The sequence below is a fragment of the Adiantum capillus-veneris genome, chromosome 10, assembly GCF_014529385.1.
Source record: "Adiantum capillus-veneris isolate H3 chromosome 10, ASM1452938v2, whole genome shotgun sequence".
Taxonomy (NCBI): domain Eukaryota; kingdom Viridiplantae; phylum Streptophyta; class Polypodiopsida; order Polypodiales; family Pteridaceae; genus Adiantum; species Adiantum capillus-veneris.
In genome coordinates this window covers 2288593-2309443 of record NC_140940.1, presented here as the reverse complement: position 1 = coordinate 2309443, position 20851 = coordinate 2288593, and the positions used below count along the sequence as shown (strand labels likewise).

The 20851-nt window shown below is 44.7% G+C and overlaps 1 protein-coding gene across 11 annotated transcripts in view; it reads left to right on the top strand.

Moving 5' to 3' along the window:
* Positions 1-20851, top strand: part of LOC147448373 (uncharacterized) — a 129351-nt gene that overhangs the window by 86277 nt on the left and 22223 nt on the right. Inside the window, exon 7 of one of the 11 annotated variants that reach the window (XR_015189344.1) lies at positions 13806-14144. The exons of 8 other annotated variants lie outside the window; for them this stretch is intronic. The gene's annotated coding sequence lies outside the window, so the exon portion shown is untranslated. Of the gene's footprint in view, positions 1-13805; positions 14145-20851 lie in introns of those variants that run through there. 2 more of the 11 variants (XR_015189338.1, XM_086521005.1) reach the window with 2 other exon arrangements.

The window sequence follows — 20851 nt, the reverse complement described above, 5'->3', positions numbered from 1 at the left end:
CAATTGAAATCACGATCGCCTTTGACATCAGCAAACAACTAATGGGAGAACAAACTAGTTGTTTGGATTTCCTACTTGCTCGTGACTCTGACAGGCCAAACCTCTGCACTAGGAACATAATTTGAGTCTTCTTCTAAATAGAGTAGTGCTTTCCAGAAGGCTCGTAATCTGTAATCAGTTTGACATAGCTGACACCGCTTTGAAAATTGTAGTCTACAAAGAAAAATCGAGCTCTTTTCTTTGTAGACTACAATTTTCAAAGCGGTGTTAGCTATGTCAAACTGATCACAGATTACGAGGCTTTTGGAAAGCACTACTCTATTTAGAAGATTGAAATTACGTTCCTAGTGCAGAGGTTTGGCCTATCAGAGTCGCGAGCAAGGAGGAAATCCAAACAACTAGTTTGTTCTCCCATTAGCTGTTCGCTGATGTGAAAGGCGATCGTGATTTCAATTGCCATCTCTTTGATCGCACTGGCATCATGGCGGCTGAAGCTCAAATTCCAGTTTTGACGGACCTTGAAAATGTCGTCTCCAAAGGATGATTTGCAGGATCAAGGACTAAGCCCTTATCGCTCTCCTAGCATTAGAAGCCACACACAAGAACACTTTGAAACTTAGCTATGGGCTGTAAAAACTTATCGACTTTGCAAAATTGTAAACTTCAAAGAAAAGAGCTCGATTACGTCGGCGTTGGTCAGCTTCAAAAATGGACTCACAAGAAGCGGCTTCAAATGCTTCAGAGCAAACCAGGAACATTATGTCATTGAGAGGCTGCAATACATTGAGGACTAAGTTAAAACCTGTCACCTCCCGTCTAGCAAAGGAGTATGATCCATAAATAGGATTAAATTTCTCTTCCGGTTCCCTATTCTTCTCTTCAAGATCGTTATTCTTCTTCTCAAGTTCCTTACTCTTCTTTTCAATGCTGGTCATCCGGTTCTCAAGGCTTATCAAACTTTGTGCCAAGCTACTTTGCAACGCTAGCTCCTTGAGAAGGTTGTGATTCTGGAGCAGAAGCAAGGTTTGACCTAGTGGTGGAGGAGTAGCTTCCATGGCTTCGGTGAACACTTCACCTAGACTAGATAGAAAGACTCTTGCAGAAAGATCTTCTTTATAAATCTTTCGTACAGTCTGTCGATTCGGGTCTATGATAGTTCCAAAGCTACGGTAGGCCATGTTCTACTCAGCATCTCGCAGGCATTTTCCTGAAACAAATATAGCACTCTAAAGCATCGTAAACATTGTCTCAAAAGCATAGACCGAGAACCATCTCAAAAGCAAAAATCGAGAAGACAGAAGTGACAGCAGATGCATAGATCGAGAAGGGAAGCACACCTCTATTCTCCAATTTTTTATAATGTTTTATTAGGAAGAATTGCCCCTTGGTCGAGGAGGAGGGAAAATGAGCATTGAGATTCGAGAATGAAGCACGCGGATGATCCAAGAGCGAGGGCGGAAGGTACCGAAGGCAAAGAAGGTGGGCGACACGCAAGGAAAGAGATAAAGCACAGGAGGCTGATGTAGGATGAAGCAAGCGTAGAGTTTGTTTCTTTTTTCCTAATTTACAAAGCGATGGTAGCTGTAGAACGAACTGTTAGCGCTTGTGGTTAGGCCGAAAACTTGCAGCCTCCGCACGCTTGGGCTTTGAGATCAAATCCTATCCTCACCACTTTTAAAGGGTGAGGTCCTCCAAAGGTAGAGCTTTGAGATTCACAAGGGAATCTGAGAAGAAATGAATATAATCAAGAAGTTGTTAGTAGGGGGTACCTGCTGCAAGTTTTCGGATTAAAAAGCCAAATTCAAACCCAAAAGATGCAACAAAATTGAAATTTGACACTATAGGCAAGGTGCCGCATGGGGTCCATAAATCTGGTGATGGGTCAAGGCCATATTGGAGGTAAAAAATAGATTTGTTGTTTGTAGATAATGTGGAGTAGGTCCACACCTGGTAGTACTGACCGGCTGATATTGTATCTTGATGTAGCCCTGTGGGGCAAGAGAGGATATCTTGGAGGGGCAAGAGGGGATGCTATATAATAAGGCATGCGTGCCTGAAGGGGAGGAGGTATTCAAGCTGTGTATTCCCCATTCGAACTGTGTTTTCCACATTGGTGGAGAAGGTGGGCACACAAACAACTATCTGTTTTTTTTTTGGGCGTAGCTCTTTACGGTGCAGTCGATTCTTGCCAAGAAAATGAGTCATCCTCTCTCCACGCCAAACGCCTAGCTCTCCTCACCACGAGGATACCTCTATGCATCCTGAGTTCACTACCAGCAGCACACAAATGCAGCAAATGCCACACGCCGTAGCCAACATGATGATTCATGTTAGCCATACCAATCAGTCCTTACTAAATTATCTGTCTGATGCTGCACCTCATACACCGATTCCAAGATTAGGCCCAAGCCTTTTTTCGGGGTTACTGACTGAGGATGTTCTCACATGGCTGGACCACTTTGACAACGTGGCTAGTTATCATAGCTGGTCCAATGATCGTAAAGCTATGGAAGTGCGCACACTCCTAGAAGGCGTGGCCACGACTTGGTTCATCCAGCAACGGGAGGACATGAAAGGTGACTGGGGTATACTCAAATCTTTACTGATTCAAAATTTTGCTCAACAGAACATTACACATAGTGCATTCTTTAAAACAACAACAATTAGAAACCTGTAGCCCAATTTGTTGTAAAAATGAATTAGCTTCTCCTTCGGGCCGACCCTACCATGTTAGAGGAAATGAAACTTTTCATTCTTTGGCCTCGTCTGCGACAAGATATTGCCCCATAGGGCTACATAAAGATACAATCATGGGCTTTTCAAAAGCTACATCCTGACCTCCATGGTACGCAAGTACTCGTCGAAACAGATCATAAAGCTCTAATATCTCTATTACAAAAACACCATCCACCTGGGAGATTACTACCATGGGCTTTGGCTTTGCTGGAGTATCAGTTCTCAATCAGCTTCAACATATACTCCAGTCACCACAGTTCACAGACCATCAGCTACGGTTTATGGTATTCGATCATCTTTTGCAAAATGTTTATGCGGGCCAACAGGCTCGTATTGTGGTGCCTACCACTTTACAGCCACTCTATTTACAATTTTTTCACGCTTATCCCATGTCAGGACATCTTGATTTTCACAAGGTTTTAGAGAAGCTATGATTACACTATTTGGTGCGGGAATACTAGGAGAAATCCTCAATTCCCCGAACCCTATCATTCTCCCCATACTAGATTACCATCATTCCTTTAATGTCTCTATTTTTATCTTGTTTTAGCCTATCCATTCGCCCCTGTAAGAAACCGCTATGAGCAGTTGCTGTTGATGTAAAAAAAAAAAAAGGTTTGTAATTTCCCGAGTTACCACCATGGCAGGTGTTTCTTTCCCCACGTTCTGTGGAAAGAAGGGTGAGGATCTCACCACTGATTTTTTGGATGATTTTGACATTGCGTGTGTCGTCTCCAACAAAGATGACGACGCTTCACGACTCAGAATTTTTCCTCTACTGATGAAAGTAGAGGCCAAGTCCTGGTACAATGCAGTGCCCCAGGCTACCAAGAATGCATGGGATGTGTTAAGGGCTGCTTTTGTAAAGAGGTTTGGTGGAGGCACAACCTCGGAGAAGCTATGGCAGCTATTGACAGAATTAAAGCAGGCAGGCCTGCTGGAGTACGCCACCTATGAATCAAAGTTTGTGGACATATGGGAGAGATGGTTGCCACACTGGATGAAGGCAAAGGAGCGCCTAATTTCGTGAAGAAGGACCGTTTCATTGCTGGTCTATGGTCGCCGCTTAGAGAGAAGGTGAAGGGAAGGTTTCCTGCAACATATGAGTTGGCAGTCGAAGTAGCCCGCCTTAAAGACAAGAAGCTGTGCATGCAAGCAAGAGTAAACGAGTCAAAGGAAACAAGCTCGGCCCGACCAACCCCAGTGGATGCAACATCCAACCATAGAGTCCAACCACAGGAGACAGCAGAGGAACAACAAGACCTACTGAGTCGCATCACCACCCAACTAGAGAGTTTATTTGTGCATCTGGTGCAGCAAGGGCATGCATCTGGCAGAAATCCAGAACAAGGAAGAGGACAACGAAGGCAGAACCCAGAATACCACTGTTACAATTGCGGAGAAGATGGCCATGGAATGTATTACTACCCACACCCAAGAAGGCAGAATTTTAATAGAGGGGGGAGACAGAATCAGATCTCTCCGCCAAGAGTAAGACCACCACAAAGACAGCCAGGACCAATCCCAGCAATCCAAATCTGCGACCACCTATACAACAGCAACCACCACCCCAACCTCTCATTCCGCCACTACCCCCACCACCGACGGTGAACCAAGCGGTGAGTGTCATTAGCTTAGAGGCTAAAGGGAAGGCGAAGGTAGAAGAGTCAGCTCGAGAGAAGCACAAAGGAAAAGCGAAGGTAGAAGAAGTGGATGCTATGGGAGTGAAACGTGCGAGGCACGAGGAGGCATCTCAAAAAGAAGAGAAGATGAAAGGGAAAGCCGAGTCTAGCAAACAAGCAGCTAAACCGCGATGGAAGACAGACATAGCGGACTTCTCACTAGGTGACGAAGCACAACCCTATGACTTAGTTCAGGATGTGTTAATGCAGGGCCGGAAGATAACGTGGCCCCAATTACTCCACCTTGCACCCAGAATGAGGAGGCAATGGACGAAAATGGTAAGTACCAGGAAATCAAAACCACGGATAGCTGGGGCTATCTCTGGGAGGGATCTCGACGACATCTTGCCAACCATGGACGCTCACATCAAAGGGCAGCGGATTTCAAACGTCTACATAGATGGTGGCGCGCAAATATGCGTCATGAGTGAAAAGATGATGCACCATCTAGGTCTAGAGGTAAGTAGGCCGGCACCTTGCCGAGCCAATATGGCAAACAATGTAAGAGTAAAATGCGTAGGCATTGTAAATGCGGTCAAAGTAAGAGCATTCAATACGGAAGTGGAGGTAGATATCTTCGTGATGCCACACAAAGGGGAGGGCTACCCCATCATTCTTGGAAGGCCTTGGCTTATGGCCATGGAAGGAAAACAAGACTGGAGCACCGGGATGATCCAGATGAAGGATGCTAAAGGGAAGTCCATATTCTACGACATGAGGACTGGAAAGCAGTGCAATATGATCTTGGAGGCTTCAGAAGACGAGTCCACCAGCGACTCCTCGTCTACCTCAGGAGAAGACACAACCACCACCGATGGGAGTGACAGTAGCATCGAAGTAATGGGAGTCAGTCTTAAAGACCCAAACAGATTAACACAATCTGAAGCAACCTCAGCAAATGAAGAAGGACCATCAGGTAAGCAGTCATTGGAGGATGCAGGTAAGCTACAAAAAATGCTCTCAAAAGAGTTAACCAATGAAGAGAGGAAGGAGTATGTCTCCATGTTAGGAAACTTCACTACTTTGTTCATTGATGGCTATGATAAGATCACAGGAATTACAGTAGTGCAGCACCACATAAAGCTCAAGGAAGGCAGTAAACCCGTAGTACAGAAGCTTAGAAGACTTGGAGTAATTCAACAAGAGGCATTGCTTAAAGAAGTAAGGAATTTGCTACAAGCAGGTTTCATCTACCCTGTCGAAGACTCAGAATGGGTCTCCCCAGTAGTAGTCACACCAAAAAAAAATGGTAAATGAAGAGTCTGTGTGGATTATAAACCTCTCAATGCAGCCACGAAGAGGGACCATTTTCCCCTCCCATTCCAGGATGAAATACTCAATGAAGTGGCAGGTCACGAACGCTACACAGTATGCGATGGCTACTCAAGATGCTTCCAGATTAGCATTGCGGAGGAGGATCAGAAGAAGACAACCTTCATCACACCTTGGGGATGTTTTGCCTACAGAGTGATGCCATTTGGCCTCACCAACGCCCCAGCCACATTTCAACGCTATGTGACCTTTGTTTTCCAACCCTACTTTGGAACATCAATACGGGTTTTCATAGATGATTTTTGCATCTATAGCTCACGAGCCCTTCATCTAAGCAAAGTCTACGATGGCTTAACCAGGCTACCAACCCTGGGTGGCCAACTCAACGTGGACAAGTGTCACATTGGTGAGAGCAAGGTCACTCTCCTTGGTCATGTAATTTCAGCAAAAGGGATCGAGGCTGACCCCAACAAAATTCAGGCTCTGGTATCTTTATCATCTCCCACCACCTCCAAGCAGTTGGTTTCTTTCCTTCAGAAGGTAAGATATTTAAGCAGGTTCATTCACCTGCTATCTCAAGTGGTCCTTCGTCTACAACAACTCACCCAAAGGGATGTTTTCTCATGGAGTGAAGAGAATGAGTAACAGTTTATTGAGGTAAAGCAAGTCCTATCTAAGCTTCCCACTATTTCACCTCCTAAGTGGGACGAGCCATTCTATGTGAACCATAGTGTGGGAAATGATACTCTGGGAGCAGTACTAATGCAAAAGGATCCCAAAACTTCTTTCATGTGCCCTATTCACTTCTCTAGTCGGGTCATGATCCCGTTAGAAAAGGGATTCACTGAAGTAGAACACATGGTTCTGGCACTAATGTTTGCTACCACGAAATTCCGCTCCTATCTCTTGCCTAGACGATTTGTAATCCTGACAATGGAAGAGGTTTTTTCTTATGTAATGCGATGCATGAATGTCTCATCTAGGATCTCAAAGTGGTTAATTAGACTACAAGAATTTGATTACACCATGCAAGTAGAAAACTCCACCAGGGCTAGTCTAGCAGGAATTCTTACTCATCGCCACTATGAGAAGAAGCTGAAGGTCAACAAGGAGGCAAAGGAAGGAACACCAGATAAAGAGAGCCCCAAGCTAGAGAGAGCTCACTCTCTTTTCTTTGACGGAGCATACAAGAGAACAATGGATCAGTCTGCAGCAGGCATGGTCATTTTCAATGAACAGTGGGAAAGAGTATTCTCCATGGGGCAGTTATCACACTCCCACTCTAAAAATGAGGCAGAATATGCAGCCCTAATCCTTGGGCTGGAACAATGTATTTCACAAAAAATTCAGAGCTTGAATGTGGTCGGCGACGCTTTGCTTTTGATAAGGCAGATAAATGGCACCTGGGAGTGCAAGAATCAGGTTTTACTTGGTCAACTTCGCCAAGTTAAGGACCTTCTGAAGAGGTTTGAAGAGGTAAGGCTCTTCCATATTCCCAGAGCAGAAAATCAAGAGGTAGATGCACTAGCTAAAGAAAGAATACAAGATGTTTCCATAGGAGCAATCAAATTAAAGCTATCCCTCTTCCAAGGCAGTGACTCTATGCCTGATATCATCAGCTTTCTGAATACAGGGGAATGTCCAACAGGACACACTAAAGGCCAAAAACAATGGCTGGTAAGGAGGGCTACAAGGTACCGCCTTATAGACGACCACTTGTATTGTAAGGGCGAAGATCAAATTCTCAGGCGAGTGCCAACCTCCAATGAAATCACCGAGGTAATCTCAAGCTGCCATGACGGCATCTGCGGTGGTCATTTTGCTCTAAATATCACCAGTAGGAAGATTCCACAAGCATGATACTTTTGGCCTAGTTTGAACAGAGATGTACACCATTGGTGTAAAACATGTAAGGCTTGTCAAGTGGCCAGTGATCGCACGCTAACCTACGAGCCACAAACCCCTATCATTTTATATGGTCGGTTTGAGAAATGGGGAATAGATGCAATTGGTTCCTTACCAAGGGCCCAATCAGGTAAACTGTACATCATAGTGGGGGTAGACTACATGACGCGATGGGCAGAAGCAACGGCCACCACCCGCATTACAGTCCAAGAGGTGGCAAAGTTCATTTTTGAGTATATCGTTTGCCGTTTTGGCACTCCTCTTGAGATAATATCAGATAGAGGACCAGGATTCAGAGGTGATGTGGTAGGAGATCTGATGAAAAAGTTAGGCATCACACATCGGCATTCCACACCATACTATCCACAATGCAATGGTTTGGTAGAGAAGGTAAATGGAATGATTTGCAAGATCATCACAAAACAGGTGAACAACCATACAGGAGATTGGGATAAACATCTCATGGCAGCTCTTTGGGCCTACAGAACAACGTTCTGAACATCACTAGGTTTCACCCATTTCCATCTAGTTTATGGGAAGGAGGCAATTCTACCCATTGAGGTACAAATAGCTAGCTTACGAGTCTTGGCCAGCCAGACCCACCGTCCAATTGTAAAGCTTAGAAACCACATCTTGGATCTAGAGAGACTACAACTACATAGGGAAGAAGCAATCAATCACTATGCAACACAGGCAGAACGACACCGACTCACTTTCAATCAAGGGCTTAAAGAGAAGGGACTGGAAAAAGGCATGTTAGTGCTGCGATACGACAACAGATTTGATACCAGGAAGGGTAAGAAATTTCAGCCCAGATGGGAAGGACCATTCATCATCAAGAAACGCTACGACAACGGTAGTTATAATCTCATGGAGGCAGATGGGAGAATTCACAAGACTAGAGTCAATGGATGGAGACTGAAGAGGTATTTTCTTAGGTTTGACCCAGAATTCGTGCTAGACATTCCAGAAGAGGGAGAACCCTCTAACTCTACAGCTGAAGAAACTGAAGAAGGGCTAGAAGCATGAATGCCTCTAGCCAAAAGAGAGAGGGCTAATGATAGCTGGCTTTCGAAAATCAAAGAAAAAAAAACCCATTTCACCCCCCCGACTCTCAGTACCCCCCCACCGTAACTCATTTTTCTCCCCTCCCGCCCCACGGGCATCGGATAAAACCCTCGTACTCTCTCCCCCCCATTTTATTTACATACCCCCTTTCCTAATATCTCTCCCCCCCCCCCCCCCCGATTTACCCTCCCCGGCCAGGGAGAAATTAAGAAGAAACTCCCCCAACCCCTCTCTCGTGTTCCCTCGGTATGAGCCGCATGAACCCCCCCCCCCCCCCCCCCCCCCCCTCTCCCATTACCCTTTACCCTCTACCCTATCCTACCCCCCCCTCTTTGGCCCGCCAATATTCCCTCCCCCGACCCCTCCTCCCTCTTCCCCACCCGCTCACCTCACCCTCCTTCGGCTCATTTCCCCTTCCCCTTGGCCTCATTCCCCCCCCCCCCCCAGCCCGCGGATATATTCCCTCCCCCCGATTGACTTAGTTTTCCTTCGTTCTTAAGCCCATGCAAGACAACACTCACCCTCCCCCTCTCCCTCTCACCCACACAAAACCATGCCCCGCCATAGCCCCTCTCCCCCTCACTCTCCCTCACACACTCTCTATCTCTTATCCCCTCACCCCTCTCCCCTCCCCCTCTCCCTCACTCTCCCTCTCATCCGGATACCGACAGCGCGCAAAGCTCACTCTCTCTCTCTCCCCATGCGGGCAGCGCTGAAATCAACCCACACGCACACACACTCCCTCTCACTCACACACACACCCCAGACCGCCCCCCAACCTCTCCTCTCTCTCCCATGCGTTGCAACACACACACTCACTCACACACACCCTCTCTCGGGCGCCGCATACGCAACAAAAACACACACACACACACACACACACACCCTCGCGCGCAGTCCGCAGCCCAAATACACACACACACGCGCCTTGCGGCAGCAAAAAAATGCCACACACACACACACACACACACACTCACCCACACACACACACACCCCAATCCTACCCCCCCCCCCCCCCCCCCCCCCCCCCCCCCCCCCCCTCCTTCCGCCATGCGCAGCAGTCTGCCATCCGTCACAGAAAAAAGAAAAAGAAATATAAAATTATATATATACCCCCCCCCTTCTCGTGTTCCCACACACGCATGCGCACATACATATACATATACGCACTCACTCGCAAATACACATATATACACATATATGCTCCCACACTCACATACATACATAGACACACGCATAAACGCCTACGACATCGACAAACGAAAGAAGAAGGATCCAAAGCACGCGCCGCCAACGACAAAAACAGAAAATGTGCCGAAGGCATGCCCCGGCCGACTCCGAAAAGAAGTACGCTCGACACCAACGCACTGGCAGCTCGCCATTCGCCGGCAACACGTAACCTCGATGCCATCCCAGTAATTTTAGGTTATTTTACCATTATCTTCAGTTTTCACCCAAGCCATTGTAAATTTCCCTTTTTGTAAATATCCTCTCTCTAGGTGATGGTGACAAAGGCCCACCTAGAGATTCCTATCTTTTAATAACCTTCCCCAAAACAATGTAAGGGTCAACCACACCGGGCCCACCACTTGCTTTGTCTCCCCGATTAAGATTACCCTAAGCACACTGCGATTACCATAATCCAAGCGGCCAACACCTATAAATTGGCACTGAGAGGTCACTATCGGGGGGAAACTTATGTGGAACCAAGCATTGGGTAGAGTGTAGTAGGAGGGATTGACACCATCACCATCACGGGGAGAGGGTTTAGGGTCTTGTGTGTTGGGTTTGCCTTGGAAATTGCACCATGCGAAGGGAACCGCACCCATCTCTCTACTCCAATGGTCGATGGACACACGTATGCACGCTCTTGGCAATGAACATTCACAGTCATTGAGTCACCCTAGAGAACGCACCAAGTAGGTTGCACCATCTCCTTCCCCTACCTCTCTACCACCACGGCATGCCACCTTGTAAATATTGCAGAAATAATTCACCCTCACACCCCCGAGGATGTCTTCATCAATTGCGAGTGTTCTCTCTCTTCCTCTCTCTCTCTCTCTCTCTCTCTCTCTCTCTCTCTCTCTCCCTCCCTTCCTCTCTCTCTGTGTGTAGGCTTGCGGTGTTCATATCATCGTGGGCTTTGCGTCCTAGCCGCTCAAACCTAGGTGGTGCCCCCTGTTCGCTTTACCGTGGCAGGCTCGAGGCGAGCCATTCGTCTCTCGGCGTTTTAGAGGCCGTCGGGGTTCGGGGTCCGCTTTGCGTCCGTCAGTGTGAAGCAGTTTCCCTCCCAGATGTAACTACATCTACAATCGTTGCAACACTATTACAGAAGCTTATTTTCAGCCACGAAGGTCCTAAGCAACTCTTATCTGATCAAGGGACACAATTCAAGAGTGAAGTCATGGCAATTCTTACAAAAATTCTGGGAGTAGCTCAACTCTTTACTTCCCCATATCACCCTCAAACTAATGGTTTAACTGAGCATTTGAATCGCACCCTCAAGCAAGTCATTTCTGCATTTGTAGATCCGTTGCATCAAGATTTACAATTTTATTACGCTCATCCCATATGAAGACATCTTGGTTTTCACAAGGTTTTAGAGAAGCTACGATTACACCATTATTGGCCAAAGATGAGGCACTCAGTCTCCTACGTCCTTTAAACATGTGAGACATGTCAAAGCATTAAATCTTCCCCTACTAATACAGGACAGGTAGCACCAATACTGGTGAAAGAAGCATTAGAGTTGGTTGGATGGGATTTAATGGGCCTGTTCCCCACATCTGTTATAGGTAATTGCTATATCCTCGTCATCACAGAATACTTAACCAGGTGCTGGGAAGCAACTGCCCTCCTAGATGCAACTGCATCTACAATCGCTGCAGTGCTATTGCAAAAGCTTATTTTCAGCCATGGTTGTCCTAAACAAGTCTTATCTGATCAATGGACACAATTCAAGAGTGAAGTCATGGAAATTCTCACAAAAAGTCTGGGAGTAGCTCAACTCTTTACTTCCCCATATCACCCTCAAACTAATGGTTTAACAGAGCATTTGAATTGCACCAACAAGCAAGCCATTTCTGCATTTGTAGATCCTTTGCATCAAGGTTTACAATTTTATCACACTCATCCCATATCAGGACATCTTGGTTTTCACAAGGTTTTAGACAAGCTACAGTTACACTATTATTGGCCAAAGATGGGGCAGTCAATCTCCGATGTCCTTCAAACATGTGAGACATGTCAAAGCATTAAATCTCCCCTCGGAATACAGGACAATTAGCACCAATATTAGTCAATGAAGCATTAGAGCTGGTTGTATCAGATTTAACGGGCTCGTTCCCCACATCTTACAGGTATTCGCTATATCCTTGTCATTACAGAATACTTAACCAGGTGGTGTGAAGCAGCTGCCCTCCCAGATGCAACTGCATCTAGAATCGCTACAACGCTATTACAAAAGATTATTTTCAGCCATAATTGTCCTAAGCAACTCTTATGTGATCAAGGGACACAATTCAAGAGTGAAGTCATGGAAATTCTCACAAAAAGTTTGGGAGAAGCTCAACTCTTTACTTCCCCATATCACCCTCAAACTAATGGTTTAACAGAGCATTTGAATTGCACCCTCAAGCAAGTCATTTTTGCATTTGTAGATCCTGTCCATCAGGATTTGGATAACGTATTGCCTTTCGCAGTGCATGCATAAACACTTCATTCCAGGTTTTCACTCGAGTTAGTCCTTTTCGGGCTTTGTATGGATGCGATCCTCACCTTCTTCCTGACATGGCTGCATTACAACTCACACCATCAAAAGTCGATACAGTTGACTGGCTACCCTATCTCTTGCAACAGCAATCCCTTCTCCGTAGAGTCCTTCTGCACAATTTACACATAGCCCAAACTTGTCAGAAGAAAGCTTATGATGAGGCACGGAGTTTGATGAATACCCAGTTAATGCTTTAGTAATGTTGTACTGCCCCATTAGACGTGCGGGTCTGAGTGAATCCTTGTTACACCACTTGGTTGGGCCCTACAAAATCCTGCACATGCTCCACACCAACACGTATAGATTGCAACGATTATCTAACAGCACTACCACCACTGCTCACATCACCCGAATGAAGCCTTATCAGACAAGATGTCCCCTTTATTCTCTTTTTGGGGGGGAGGTGTGGAGTAGGTCCACGTGGTAGTACCCGCCGATATTGTATCGTGATGTAGCCTTGTGGGGCAAGAGAGGATATCTTGATGTAGTTGGTGGGGCAAGAGGGGATGCTATATAATAAGGCACACGGGCATGAATGGGAGGAGGTACTCAGGCTGTGTATTCCCCATTGGGGTTGTGTATTCCCATTCTTTGTATCCCACAATAATCTTCTATTATCTATCTATATTCTAAATAAAAAAGACAGGAGGAGCGTCTAGGTGGATTTAAATCCTTGCAGCCACGGATGTTGTCTCTCCTTCCATCTTCCATCTTCTTTGTCCATCGTGGCTGCAAGAAAGAACTCCCAGCCCTTCCCAGCATTCACATCAGCGGAACATGAAGTGCGTGGGAGTCAGTGTGGACACTATCTACTAGTGGATCATTTGCATTGTCAAGTTGGAGTTGCTTGTAGAGGCTATAGGAGATAACGGTACCTTGAGCATCTGAATCAAGCATTGTCGTCGCCTCCACTTGATTGCATCCTAGTTTGACAGCAATTGTGGGATCCTGCATGTGCTCTGTTTCAAATTCTGTTATTTGAATGGCATTGATCTTCAGGGGAGGCCCATTGTGTAGTCGTCGTCGGAGAAGCCTCCATTTTGCTATTCGTTCATTGGCCTCTGCTTGTGCTTTTGCAACAATCTGTTGTTTTTCTTGGGTCCATTTTTATTCCTAGTGGATTTTTAGAAGCATACTCAGTATTAGTGGTAGATGATTTTCGTGCTATTGAATTGTGGACACCCTACCCTTGACTAGCACATGTAGGTTACGAATGTCCGCATAAGGGTAAGTGAGAATCTCATGATTAGTGCACGTGTATATATGATTGTTTATTGTGCTTATGAAATTGTGGTACATTCAAAACGTGTTAGCCATAATTGCTAAGCATTAATGTGTGTGCCTAACTAATAGTGTGTGTTCTTTACTAGATGCTTGAAAGCTGCAACAAGTGTTCGGGAAAAATGTGTCTCAGCTTAAAGTCGTGTCGATTAACAAATTGGATTGAGGGCAAGGGTAAAAGGAGAAATCCCGGCTCAAAATAGAGAAAAATTGTGTTAAAACCTAAAACAGTAGCCTAATTTTCTAAAATTTCCTCTTGGCAAATTCAAGGAAAGGAATTTTGTATTTTTGGAAAAATGATTTTTCCAGAACACTGGCTGTAACTCTTGTCTTGAGGTGATTTGTTGATTCTCAATGCTTCTTGATATTAGCACGTGCTAATGCTTTGATTTAATGTCAAAACATACTTGTGCTCTTCTCGAACTTGTCTTCATTTTCTCCCCCTCAAGGAGAGAAGAGTTACATGCAAAATAAGTAAAATCTTTAGTGGCTTTACTAGATCAAGTATAAAGTGTGTTTTAAGTGGGTTTGTATGAAATTTTCAACAAAAAAGTATTATTCATATGTCTCAGCTTCTTCAACAATCTGTTGTTTTTCTTGGGTCCGTTTCTATTCCTAGTGGATTTTTAGAAGCATACTCAGTATTAGTGGTGGATGATTTCTGTGCCATTGAATTGTGGGCACCCTGCCCTTGACCAACACATGTAGGTTACGAATGTCTGCATAAGGGTAAGTGAGAATCTCATGATTAGTGCACGTGTATATATGATTGTTTATTGTGCTTATGAAATTGTGGTGCATTGAAAACGTGTTAGCCATAGTTGCTAAGCATTAATGTGTGTGCCTAACTAATAGTGTGTGTTCTTTACTAGATGCTTGAAAATGACCATGTCAGTACTGCAGTAAGCTCAGAGGATGCGATTATCATTTGCGCATCTTGGCTTGCAATTGGCTCAGAGGATGCGATTAGCATTTGTGCATCTTGTCCATCTTGGCATGTGAGGAGTTTCCTCACCTTCAGAGTGTGCTCTTGTTATCACGTTGAGATCCCTCAATGGGGTTTACTTGTGCTACACAATGGTCATTGTTTTCCATGCTTGCATGCCATTGTTTGGCTATTCATTTTTTCCCATCCGTTGTGGGAGTATGGCCATTGTGGGCCTTAGATTGTCCTCATTGGGCAATGACTGATTGATTGCTTAGGGGCAAGGCCTCCATAAGCCATTTTAATACCTCATTTAGCAGGTCAACCAATACATAGGAGTTTGTGACTCACGGCTTCCCATACCATGTTTGGCATGAAAATGTTGCTTCATGACTTGGGTTTCATAGATGATATCACGGATAAGTGAAGCGTGAAGGAAATTTGATGGAAAAAGGTGAAGAGCTTGGCTTAAACATGTGTGAAAGATATGGGAGAAGGTGGTGTAATAGACTTGGACACTCCAAGTCAAGAATCTACCACGACACCACAAATAATCACTTCAAACAGTTCATAGTTCAAAATAGATTCGACACTGGCCCGACGGAGTTCCGTGCCTAGAGATATTGGCCCCAAAGACTGGCGTTCCTTTGGGTATTTCTTTTTGTATTAATCTGTGTTCAAAGTACAAGAGTGCGGGTAGGCGCTCACACTCAGACTCTGCGTCCAGATGCTCTGAGCTGTGAGAGGCCTACTTGCTTATTTATAGATTACAAAGGGATGCTAAAAAGCAGAGCCCAAAAGCTAAAAATCAAAATTCTTTAGAAATAAGCATAGGATCTTTCTCTCTCTTGCTTGTAAAATAAAGCAAAAGGAGTTCTCTCTCTCTCTCTCTCTCTCTCTCTCTCTCTCTCTCTCTCTCTCTCTCTCTCTCTCTCTCTCTCAAGTTCTCTTGTGTAAAAAAAGCAACAAAAAGCTGCCGCCAAATCTGCCGCAAAAAGCGCCAAAATTCACGGAATTCCGTATGGGCAGCGACGTGTCATATGTTCCGCAATTTGCGGAGCTACCATATAGCCAGCAACGTCAACATTTTTGGGAGTCTTCTGCAGCAACGTCACCATTCAGCCCGCCAAAAGGGGTCCTTGCCAAGGGGGGGTGTGTGTCTGTATTGGGAAGCCATGTCACCAGTTTGTGACATACCCCCCTCTTGAAAGCATTGTAATCACCCTCGATTACGCTTGCAAAATAGACAAAAGCCATAAACTGCCTTAGCAGACACTGATTGTTAGTATCGACGCTCTAGGAACACACATCTAGCACATGTACTAATCGACAGTCACATCACTTGACATCACATGACAAATCACATTCAACATTCATTCGGATCTTAGACCATGATTTATCGGCAATACGATAAGCAATCGCATCTAGATCCACTCAGAACCTCATAGAGGCCCGATTGACTAACCCCTGTTGCAACCATGTCTATTTGAGATCATTCAGACCAAAATGTTGCAGTCATTTCGTCTATCAGTTCCTGCACTTAAAAACAAGTGAAGAAGAAATCAGTTTCATATTCAAAAATTCCATTTCATAAAGTCATACAACAGAATACTATCAGCTCTTAGTATCCATGAAGCTCAAAGAGACATCAGTGACTCTAGTACCAAAATTGAGGCATCTGTTGACAACGGAGCAGAGTAACTCCTCTCTTGTGCAACCCACTGCACCAGATCTCCGGCCAAGCTTATCAATGCGGGGTTCCATTTGGAGTAGACTATGCTAAAGGTTCACAATATGAGGAGTATCTGCTAGGTCCTCCTCCTCCATCCACTTTGCATCCAATGCAGGATAGTTCTTGAATTTAACCAAGAACCGCGTTCGTACTTTACCCTTATTCTTTCTATCCTTATGTGCCAAAATCTGTTTAGGAACAAGGATCTCCTTGTTTTATTCCGCTTTGGGTTGCTCATTGAGCTCCCCATCTTCAGACACATCACCTCTAAAAGGTTTCAAGAAACTCACATGAAATGCATTGTGAATCCTCCAAGTGTCAGGCACTTTCAGTCGGAAGGAGACATCATTGATCTTTTCGGAGATCTGGAAAGGTCCATAGTACCGCATACTAAGCTTTGGAAAAAGCCTCTCCTTTCCCTTCTCCTTTCTCTTGTGTGCTTCCTCAAAACGTAAGAGCACCCAATCATCCTCCTTCAATTTCAAATCGCGACGATGGTGATCCGCTACCTTTTTTTGTCTTTCCTAAGATTTCTGCAAAGCCTTGGGGACCTTGGCAAAAGCCGTGTCTAAGTCGCGCGTGTACTCATCAGCATCAAAAATCTTATCTTTCATGCTTAGGAAGGGTGGAACCTTCGCAGCACCTTCAATAATCCCAAATGGCGCCTTCCCAGTCGAAGAGTATATTGTGTTTTTGTAGGAAAATTCCAACAAAGGTAGATACTTTTTCCATTGAGTCTTCAAATCCGAGATATAAGACTTCGACAAATCCAAAACCACTGAATTTGCAATCTCAGATTGCCCGTCAGTCTGCGGGTGGAAAGATGACGAGAGCTGCACCCGCGTGCGAATGTTCTCCTAGAGTGATGCGGTGAATGAGAGCTGGCACATGAGTAAAGGGAAGTGCCATGCCCTAGGATCAATCCACAAAGGGGAGTAAGCCCAAAGCTTTGTGGAAAGCTTCAAGCTTCTCACGAGACAATGCCTTTGTGAAAAGATCAGTAAGGTTGTCCTATGTTGGCACATAAGCCAAGTTGATCTCTCTTGCTGAGAGCCTCTCCCTGACATAGTGGTAATGCACCTCAATGTGCTTTGTGCGAGCATGAAAGACTGGGTTCCTCACAACTGCCAATGCGCTCTGACTTTCAGTGTAGATAGTGTTGGCAGTGTCCTGTCCAACACCCAAATTAGCCATAAGGCGTTTGAGCCATACACACTCAACCGTAGCTGTGAAGACTTCCGTGTACTCTGCCTCACAACTCGAAGTGGCCACAGTAGGTTGCTTCTTGCTCAACCATGATATACTTGAACTGCCAAGCATGATATACTTGAACTGCCAAGCATGAAACAAAAACCACCTGTGGACACTCGCGTGTCAAAACAACCAGCCCAATCTGAGTCCGAAAAAGCATGTAAGTCTGGCGGCAATGATCGCCCTTGGGATAAAACAAGCGAAGATGTAAAGTGCCACTAAGGTAGCGGAAAATCCTCTTGACAGCCTGCCAATGGTTAGACCCTGGGGTATGCATAAATCTGCTGACCTGTGAGACTGCAAACTGAATATCCGGCCTCGTGTTGCATACATAAATGAGGCAGCCAATAGCAGTTTGGTAAAGAGTGACATCAACAGGATCACCAGCATCATGTAGACTCAACTTCAAACCTGTTTCCATGGGAGTGGCAATAGGTTTGCAATCCTCAAGTCCAAACTTACATAGCAATGTCTCTATGTAACTTTTCTGACACAAGGCAATACCACCATCACACTGCTTAAACTGTATACCCAAATAATGATGCAACAGCCCCAAATATTTCATCTTGAAAGTAGCATTCAAATCAGCCTTAAATTCAGCAATATGTCTCTCATTTGGTCCAGTGATCAGCAAATCATCAACATAAAGAACCACAATGAGAAGTACATCACCCTCACGCTTTACATACAATGTGCTTTTTGTTGGACTGTTACGAAAGCCTTGTTTGACCAAATGAGTGTCAGCTTTCTCATACCAAGCACGAGGAGATTGCTTCAACCCATACAAAGCCTTGTTACATTTGCACACTTTGTCCTCTTGTCCTTTTATGACAAAACCGCGAGTCTGCGTTACATAAACTTCCTCAAATATGTCACCATTCAAGAAAGAAGTAACAATGTCTGATTGATGTACATCCAAACGAAAATGAGCTGCCAATGCACATAGAAAACGCATAGTAGTCACACGACAAGTGGGAGCAAAAGTTTCTTCATAATCTATGCCTTTTTGCTGTGCATAACCCTTTGCAACAAGTCTAGCCTTATGGCGATCGATCTCACCATCCGGCTTGCGTTTCAACTTGTAAACCCACTTCGTACCAATGGCCTTTTTGCCAGGAGGCAAATCATATAAAGTCCATGTGTCATTTTCTATAAGTGCATCATATTCTGATTGCATGGCAGCCATCCAATTTTCTGAATTCTGTGCTTCATCAAAAGAGAGAGGCTTCTCAACATCATGTAAACTAGACATAGCCAAAGCATAACAATGTGATGCATAAGATACATGGCGAGAGCCTGAACGAGTACGACTAGACAAAGGTGCATCCAATTTACTGTCACGCAAAGTGTGCACCAGCCATTTTGGCATACCTCTAGCCTGCTCATTTTCAGCCCTTTCCTCATCAAGTACATCATATACATCTGCATCAGTAATAGGCTGATCTAAAACATTTTCAGAAACCCCCATAGGCTGTACATTTGCCTCATTGGAACTTACATTCGTATTTCCACCACTGAAAAGAGGCAACAAAGTGTCATAAATGTCCTGTGAGCTTACATTACTGTCTCTAGTACATGATAGCAAGGGCTGAACAGAATCTTCCACAAACACTACATCCCGAGAAACTAGAATAATTTTTGTTTGCGGATGATACAACCTGTAACCTTTGCTTTCAGCACTATAACCAACAAAAATACATTTGACAGCCTTATCATCCAATTTTCTGCGCTGCACTTGTGGCACCAAAGCATATGCCAAACAGCCAAAAACACGCATGTGCTCAATAGAAGGCTTTCTATCATGCCATGCTTCATATGGAGTAATAGACTGCAAAGCTTTCGTAGGACACCTGTTAAGTACATAAGTGGCACACATGATGGCCTCAAGCCAAAAAGAATGCGGAAAGCTTGACTTTTGACCATACATCGTGCCATTTCCGTCAGTGACCTGTTTTTTCTCTCAGCAACACCATTTTGCTGAGGTGTATAAGGCATTGTACATTGGTGTTTTATGCCAGGACTAGCCAAAAATGCATTAAATTGATGAGACATATACTCCCCCCCTCGATCGGAACGGAGGGTGCCCATAGTACATTTCGAGACATTTTCAGCCATAGCCAGAAATTGTTTGAAGCACATAAAAACTTCCGACTTCGCTTTAAGCGGAAATACCTATGCATGCCTGGAGTAATCATAAATGAAAGTCACGAAGTATAGGTAATTGCCCAAGGACGGAGTTTGCATGGGCCCACAAACATCACTATGCACAAGCTGCAACCTGCATGTGGCCCTAACTGAACCATCCTTTGGAAATTTAGAACGTTGCATCTTACCCAAAATATAGCCTTCACAAACATGTTTGACAGGTGCTTCAAGAGGCGGCAAAGAAGCAACCATATCAGATTTTTGCAAACGCAGCAAACTGCCAAAATTCAGATGACCAAAATGTGCATGCCAAAGTTTTACATCTGAAATAGCCCTTGAATCTGCAACAACATTTGCAAAATTTTGTCCACACTTGTCATACAAAACAGCCCACGGCACAAAAGGCCAGATGCAACAATTTAATCACCAAAACTGAGATCATAAACTGTACATCTGTCATCCACAAATTTGACTACAAGTCCAAGTCTAGCAAGTGCGGATACAGACAAGAGATTCTTCTTGATCCCAGGTACATTAAGTGCATCAACAAGTGTGAAGGAACTGCCATTAGCAGCAGTGAGCACAATGTTTTGAACTCCCTGAACTGGATAAGAGGCGTTGTTGGCACAAGTGACTGAATTCCCATGAGGGACAGACTCGAGATAGGTAAACAATTCACGATGTGAGGTAATGTGCTTTGTAGCACCATTGTCGAAATACCACACATGTGAATTTGCAGCAACCTAAAAGCCCATTCTGCATCAACATCAGCAACACAGTCTCCTTTCACAGAGGACTCAACAATGGCTGCATTTGTAGTGGAACCACCCTCTTTCTTCTTAGCCTCTTTGACCTTCAACTTAGGACATGTCTTGATCAAGTGATCATTGGCTTTACAATAATGGCAACGCGTCTTCTTTTTGCCCTTATCACCAGAATTGCCAGACAAAGTGCTGCCAGCAAAAGCATTAGGAACAGTATTTTTGCCACTCGCAGTAGAACCATAAGAAGTGGCTGCATTACTGTTACCACCCTTTCTTTGAGAAGCAATAAAAGCCTGTTCAACTGCACGCTGCCTAGTC